Consider the following 8,581-nt stretch of genomic DNA (forward strand, 5'->3'; position numbering starts at 1 on the left):
CAACCATCTCCTCCGCCGTCTCCTGCAACTCCTCCGCAGCGTCCGGCCATGGATTCCGCTGAGGTGCCGCTGTCAAGTCTTGCCGACATTTCCACGATGATCACCCAACAAAATCACCAGCTGGCATACTTGTCCACCGTGACACAGCAACTGGAGTCACAGTTACAGCAGCTGCAACTGCAACAACCATCTCCTCCGCCGGCTCCTGCAACTCCTCCGCAGCAACCGGCCGCTCCTAACCCCTGCTTGTCTCTGCCGGACAAATTTGATGAGGACTCTAGACTCTGCCGTGGTCTCCTTTCTGGAAAGGCCTTGTCTGGGGCCACACCACTCTGGGACCGCAATGATCCTGCCACAGCCACAGTCCAGTCCTTCTTCGCTGAGGTCCGTGGTGTCTTCGAGGAGCCTGCCCGAGCTTCTTCTGCCGAGACTGCCCTGCTGAACCTGGCCCAGGGTGTTTCTTCCGTTGGCGAGTACGCCATTCAGTTCCGTGCTCTTGCTTCCGAGTTGTCCTGGAATAGTGAGGCTCTCTGCGCGACCTTTAAAAAAGGCCTATCCAGCAACATTATAGATGTTCTGGCCGCACGAGAGACTCCTGCTAACCTACATGAACTCATTCATCTTGCCACTCGCATTGACATGCGTTTTTCCGGATGGCGTCTGGAGCTCCGCCTGGATATGGACTTTGTTCGCACGAGGCGTTTTTTCTCCCCGGCTCCTCTCTCCTCTGGTCCTCTGCAAACCGTTCCTGTGCCTCCCGCCGTGGAGGCTATGCAAGTTGACCGGTCTCGCTTGACACCTCAAGAGAGGACACGACGCCGCATGGAGAATCTTTGCCTGTACTATGCCGGTACCGAACACTTCCTGAAGGATTGTCCTATCCGTCCTCCCCGCCTGGAAAGACGTACGCTGACTCCGCACAAAGGTGACACAGTTCTTGATGTCAACTCTGCTTCTCCACGCCTTACTGTGCCTGTGCGGATATCTGCCTCTACCTTCTCCTTCTCTACTATGCTCTTCTTGGATTCCGGATCTGCAGGAAAATTTTTTTTGGCCTCTCTCATCAACAGGTTCTACGTTCCTGTGACCAGTCTCGCCAGACCCCTCTACATCTATTGTTTTTACAATAAAAGATTGGACTGTCTCGTACGTTTCCACACAGAACCCCTCCTAATTTGCATCGGACCTCATCACGGAAAAATTGAGTCTTTTTTCCTCAGGTTCTTTGGCCCCAAGAAGAGGGGGAGACCCAAGGGGGGGGGTACTGTTACGCCGAGCGCTCCGGGTCCCCGTTCCTCCCCGGAGCGCTCGCCTCATCTTCGTTGTTGCAGCGCCCCGGTCAGATCCACTGACCGGGTGCGCTGCGGTCCCGCCTTCAGCCGGGATGCGATTCGCGATGCGGATAGCGCCCGCTCGCGATGCGCACCCCGGCCCCCGTACCTGACTCGCTCTCCCTCGGTCCTGTCCCGGCGCGCGCGGCCCCGCTCCCTAGGGCGCGCGCGCGCCGGGTCTCTGCGATTTAAAGGGCCAGTGCACCAATGATGGTGCCTGGCCCAATCTTCCCAATTAGCTAATTGGCTCCCACCTGTGCACTTCCCTATATCTAGTCTCCTCCCTTGCACTCCCTGGCCGGATCTTGTTGCCCTTGTGCCTAGTGAAAGCGTTCCCTTGTTTATTCCTAGCCCGTGTTCCAGACCTCCTGCCGTTGCCCCTGACTACGATCCTTGCTGCCTGCCCCGACCTTCTGCTACGTCCGACCTTGCCTTTGTCTACTCCCTTGTACCGCGCCTATCTTCAGCAGTCAGAGAGGTTGAGCCGTTGCTAGTGGATACGACCTGGTCACTACCGCCGCAGCAAGACCATCCCGCTTTGCGGCGGGCTCTGGTGAAAACCTGTAGTGACTTAGAACCGGTCCACTAGCACGGTCCTCGCCAATCCCTCTCTGGCACAGAGGATCCACCTCCTACCAGCCGGGATCGTGACAGCTGCTCTTTGATTGGTTGCTATTAGGGTTGAGCAAACTTTTAGTTTGGTTCACCTGACTCGTAGAACTTTTTTTTTTTTTAAGTTTGGTTAGCGGCCAAGTTCTAAGCAAATCTTCAATGCAATAACCCTTTAAACTCATGTATAACACTGCTAGATCACCTAGAAATGTGTTCAAGTAATAGCAAGTGCTACAGATTGCCCGATTGCTATTCATTTTTATGGGAGTGCCCGAGATAACAGGCAGTGGTGGAATAGTGGACAGCACTGGGGTGGTGGTAGTACTACATAATCAGCGGCATCAGGCACAGGAGTCTTAAACTCCTCACTGATCCATGCCTGATTCATTTCAACAAACGCAAGTTTTTTAATGTTTCTGGCAGACAATCTTATTTATTTAGCGGTGATGATGCCATCTGCCACACTGAACACTCAGTTCTAATGCTGCACTAGAGGATGCACAAGATATACCATTCTGCTAGCAGAATTCCGATGCTGAATTCCTTTCCGCTTGAAGAAAGAACATGCTCATATTTCAAGCGGAATCCGCAAGCAGAATCCAATAGAAGTCAATGGTAAAAAAAAATTCTGCCCGACATAGTTTTCAAGCGAAATTCAAGCGGAATTCATGTGGAATTCAGAAAAGTAGATTAAATAGCCTCCTCCTTCATTCCTCTTCATTTCTGCATGGAAATTCCGCTTAAATTCCACTTGAATTCCGCTCAAATTCCGCTTGAATTCATCTTAATGGATAAAATGACAGAAAGCAACAATTTCCTGACCGAAATTATTCCTCATGAATTCCTCTTGAATTCCTCAATGTGAACTCACCCTTATGGTCTAATCTGGAGACCCAGAAGTCCCGTCCTCCTATCCTGTCCTCCTATCCCAACCTCCTATCCCGACCTCCTATCCCGATCTCCTATCCTGTCCTCCTATCCTGTCCTCGTATGCTGTCCTCCTATCCCGTCCTCCTATCCCATCCTTCTATCCCGACCTCCTATCCCAACCTCCTAACCCATCCTGCTATCCCGACCTCATATCCCGACCTCCTATCCCGTCCTCCTTTCTCGTCCTCATATCCCGACCTCCTATCCGGACCTCCTATCCCGACCTCCTATCCCGACCGCCTATCCCGTCCTCCTATCCCGTCCTCCTATCCCATCCTCCTATCTCGTCCTCCTATCTCGTCCTCCTATCTCGACCTCTTATCTCGACCTCCTATCCCGACCATACCGTCCTCCTATCTCGACCTCCCATCCCGTCCTCATATCCCGACCTTGATGTGTACCAGGTATTGAAATATCTCCAGCCGTACAGAAGTTATGTGGGAACATACATTTCCCATTGATTTAGATGGGACTTTAAACAAAAAACCCCGACCCTCACAAATGGGGGTAGTTAAGGGTTAAATTAACTATCCTATATTTTAAGTGGACATATAAGTAACATGTGACCAAGTATTATCGAAATATCTCCAGCCATTTGGAAGTTATGCAGTAACATATATTTCCCATTGACTTGTATGGGACTTTAAACATAAACCCCGCCCCTGGCAAATGGGGGTGAGTAAGGGTTAAATCGCCTATCCTATGTTTGTTGTAGACATATAAGTAACATGTGTGCCAAGTTTCATGTTAATATCTTTAGCCGTTTGGAAGTTTTTGTGGAACATACACACATGCATACACACACACACACGTTGAGTTTTATATATATAGATTATTTCTATAAAAAGGAAATAACATTTTCTAAAGAAGTATATTAGAAAGGTTAATATTTTACCAAGATGTAAAACATATAAAGTTTTTGAGTCTGACAGTCCCCATTTAAGCTCTCGGATTCTCATAAGCAATCCCTGAATCAACTGGTTCTGGTCCTGAAGCCTCTCAATCAAGTCCTGAATGAGTCTGAGTTGAGGAGTCTTATGCTGATTTACCTTCTCAGCTAATTCCTGGACTAGCTGAGAAAAGTTGTGCATTTGGGCCACCAAGAGCTATCATAGGGTCCATGTCTGCTCTAGTAAAACCAGAGATGGTATGACATGTATTTATGTTACATTGGACTGGGAATAGTGCAGCCTTGGACTTGCCCACGGCCACTTTCCCTGCCTTTGTGACAATCCACCCTAAACAACAGATACTCACGGTCCCTACTCCGGGTAGGGTGCATGGCTTAGCAGAGTCCAAAACAATAAAACAAATACAGTGCAAAATCTTGAAAGCAGGGTAGGACACAATAGGTTAACTAATGCGCAAACCAGGGAGCACAAAGAAGATAACAGGAAACAGACAAACAAAGCAAAGTAAAAAAAAAAGCCAGGTAAAAAAACAGGAGAACTACAAGGTACATAACCACAGGCAAAAGAATAGTCAAGTGCTAACAGAGGTAACAAAACAAGTGGGCAGGAAAAAATGCTGGTGATAGAGGTGCTCTCACGAGCAGTGCCTGAAGGTATTGGCGTTGCTAGGGGGGGAATGGAGGGGGGCCATGGCCCCCCTAGATCAGGCTGTTCCCCCCCCTTGTGCCCCCCAAATTTAAAATAAACTAATAGCTCAGTTGGCGCCGCAAGAGAGCACTGCTTCCTTTTCCCCTCCCTCTCACCTCGCGGCTGATTATCTTGATGTGGCTGAGCTGCGGATTCATGTGCGCGCAACCCGTGCTTTCTGGCAGTCGGACTCGGCGGACAGAAAGAAGTGGAGTGGGAGCGCACATTGCGGACGGCGAAGAGACAGAGTGTAAGCAGTGAGAAGAAGTTAGAACCTGAAGAGCAAGACAACAAGAGCAGTAAGTAAAGTAAGGAGAACTGAGCAAGGAAAGGAGAGTAGAGTGAGAAGAGCCAAGAGCAGTTAGGACAGTTAGGAGCAGTTAGGAAGAACAAGTAAGGGGGTCTGGGGGGGGGGGGGGGCGAGCAAATAAAGGGGGGGGGGTCTGACAAAATAACTTAAGGGGGGGGGGCTGAACAAATAAGGTGAAAGGTTGAGCAAATAAGGGGGCAGAGCTAATAAGGGGGCTGAGCAAGTACGGTAAGGGAAAGCTGAGCAAGTAAGGGGGGCTGAGCTAATAAAGGGGGACTAAGCAAATAACTTAAGGGGGGCTGAGCTAGTAAAGGGAGATGAACAAATAAGGAAGGGAGGCTGAGCAAGTAAGGTAAGGGGGGCTGAGCAAATAAGGGGAAAGCTCTGAGAGGGGGATGAGCAAATAGGGGGGCTGAGCTAAAAAGAGGGGGCTGAGCAAACAAGGGGGAAGGCTGAGCAAATAAGGGGGATGAGCAATAAAGTAAGGGGGAGCTGAACAAGTAAGGAGGGGGGGAGCTAATAAGGGGGGGGGGAACTGAGCAAATAAGGGGGGCTGAGCTGTAAGAGGAGGCTTAGCTAATAGGGGACTGAGCAAGTAAGGGGGCTGGGCAAGGAAGGGGGAGCAGATGAAGTAAGGGGGGACTGAGCAAGTAAGGGGGGGTTGAGCAAACAGGGGAGGCTAAGCAATTAAGCTAATAGGGGGCTGATCAAATAAGGGGGTGCTTAGCAAGTAAGGGGGGTTGAGCAAACAAGGGAGGCTGAGCAAGTAAGGAGCAGCAGGGGGCTGAGCAAGTAAGGGGGAGCAGAGAAAATTAGGGGGGGGGGGCTGAACAAGTAAGGAGGGGGCTGAGCAAGTAAGTGGGAGCAGACCAAGTAGAGGGGTGCAGAGAGCAGAGCAAGTAAGGGGGACTTGAGAGCAGAGCAAGCGGACAGTGCGGCTACACCTTACCTATCTGAGATTGCAGTTTGCAGAGGGAGCCAGTTGAGCGGACAGTACAGCTACACATCATCTACCTGAGAAAGCAGTTTGCAGAGGGAATGAGTGGATCGAGCAGTGCGGCTACATTACCTACCTGAAAGTGCAGTTTACAGAGGGAGTCTGCAAAAATCGGATTTATTTTTATTTTTATTAAACATGTTCTGCACGGTGTGTGTGTGTATATATATATATATATATATATATATATATATATATATATACACACACGTTTTAAAATTGCCCCCCCCCCCACTTTTGTCACTGGCCCCCCTAAATATGAATGCTGGAGACGCCACTGCCTGAAGGTTCACGCCACAGCCAATTGGCTACTTCTCCTCAGTGGCTAGAATGCAGCACATGCTGCCTGGCAAGGTGCGATAGTTAGTTGGTTCACCTACTGTTGATTTTATAGCCACATCTGCCGGACGTTTGCTGCAGAAATCTGCTACTTTTTCAGTAAAAAAATTTCAGATTTTGGGTAGATTCAGATGAGCGTGATACTCGCGCATATACTGCCCCAAGGGTGAGTCTGACTGAAAGCATCATAGATTCCTTAATTAGACCCTCGATTAGGATTGGACATGAGTAAGTAATACAGATGCAAAAATGCATCCATAGTACTGGATCTGGTGTAAACTCATGTAATTATGTCAGGTTCTGCTCAGCACAGGGCTGATTTATTGCAGAAATGTCTGTGCCTGAAAATCTATTGTATGCATGTCAATTGGATTATGTTATGCTTACATGGAAAAAAAGACCCTTACATGGTAAAGTACATTTACAGGGAGCCATTTAAAAAAAAACTGACTTGTGTAGCCTGGGACCTCGAGCTTACATTGTTTATATATTCCAACAGTTCATTTACTTATATTGTTACATGTATAGGCTAAACAGGGCTGTTGTTATTGTGGATTCAGAGGATTTAGTTATTCTAAGGCCCTGGTGCTTGAGTGGACCCAATGGCTCCTCAAACACATAATATGTGGCAAGTAGTATGTGAGGACTTTGTTACAAATTATGCTCTGGCTCCCAGAAGACGTGAAGTCCATACCAGGAGTATATCTTGAGACAGATCACTTTCATCATAATTATTTATTTTACATAGGATGTGTAAGAAAAATTACACTTGGTTTTTGTAGTAAAATCTACAACAGAAAAAAATTCTGTGTAGATATACAGTCATAGCCGTAAATGTTGGCACCCCTGAAATTTTTCTAGAAAATTAAGTATATCTCACAGAAGAGGATTGCAGTAACATATGTTTTGCTATACACATGTTTATTCCCTTTGTGTGTATTGGAACTAAACCAAAAAAGGGAGGAAAAAAAGCTAATTGGACATAATGTCGCACCAAACTCCAAAAATGGGCTGGACAAAATTATTGGCATCCTTTCAAAATTTTAGAAAAATAAGATTTGTTTCAAGCATGCGATGCTCCTTTAAATTCACCTGGGGCAAGTAACAGGTGTGGGCAATATAAAAATCACACCTGAAAGCAGATAAAAAGGAGAGAAACTTAGTCTTTGCATTGTGTGTCTGTGTGTGCCACACTAAGCATGGACTACAGAAAGAGGAGAAGAGAACTGTTTGAGAACCAAAATTGTGGAAAAATATCAACAATCTGAAGGTTACAAGTCCATCTATAGAGATCTAGGTTTGCCTTTGTCCACAGTGCAACATTATCAAGAAGTTTGCAACCCATGGCACTGTAGCTAATCTTCCTGGGCGTGAACGGCAGAGAAAAATTTATGAAAGATGTCAATGCAGGATAGTCTGGATGGTGGATAAGCAGCCCCAAACAAGTTCCAAAGATATTCAAGCTGTCCTGCAGGCTCAGGGAGCATACGTGTCAGCGCGAAATATCCATCGACATTTAAATTAAATGAAACGCTATTGCAGGAGACCCAGGAGGACCTCACTGCTGACAGAGACATAAAAAAAGCAAGACTACATTTTGGCAAAATGAACTTGCGTAAGCCAAAATCCTTCTGGGAAAACACCTTGTGGACAGATGAGAGCAAGATAGATTTTTATGGGTTAAACACATCATTCTACTGTTTATCGAAAACGGAATGAGGCCTACAAAAGAAAAGAATACAGTACCTACAGTGAAATATGGTCGAGGTTCAATGATGTTTTGAGGTTGTTTTACTGCCTCTGGCACTGGGTGCCTTGAATGTGTACAAGGCATCAGGAAATCTGAGGATTACCAATGGATTTTGGATTGCACTGTACAGCCAAGTGTAGGAAAGCTGGGTTTGTGTCTGAGATCTTGGGCCTTCCAGCAGGTCAAAAAGCACCCAGAAATGCATGGCAACAAAGTGCTGGAGAGTTCTGAAGTGGCCAGCAATGAGTCCAGATCTAAATCCCATTGAACACCTATGGAGAGATCTTAAAATGACTCTTGGGGCTGCGGCCAAAGGGGCACGTTATTACACACCCTATGGGATTGTCCATTATTACAAGTGACCTGGAGGGGTATTGAACTGGTTCTCTCCCGACTACTTGAGAGAGACTTTACGCTGACCCCTGCTTTTGCATTGCTACTCATTGACTTAGATGACTTCACTTTCAACTCTAGGACTGTCATGGCACACATCCTTTTGACCACCAAGTTGTGTATTACGAGGAAATGGAGATCACCTATGGTCCCGACTCTCTCAGAGATCTTGTCTTATGTTAACTTATCCTGTGACATGAGCATTTGTTTGCTCTGTCCAACCACCGTGAGGCCCAACTTCGCAGGAAATGGTAGTTATGGACCCGCAGTGCTCACTATGTAGCTTTCAGACCTGTCACCTACTGATTTAGTCTGAGAATC

The sequence above is a fragment of the Hyla sarda genome, chromosome 1 (assembly GCF_029499605.1).
Source record: "Hyla sarda isolate aHylSar1 chromosome 1, aHylSar1.hap1, whole genome shotgun sequence".
Classification (NCBI taxonomy): Eukaryota; Metazoa; Chordata; class Amphibia; order Anura; family Hylidae; genus Hyla; species Hyla sarda.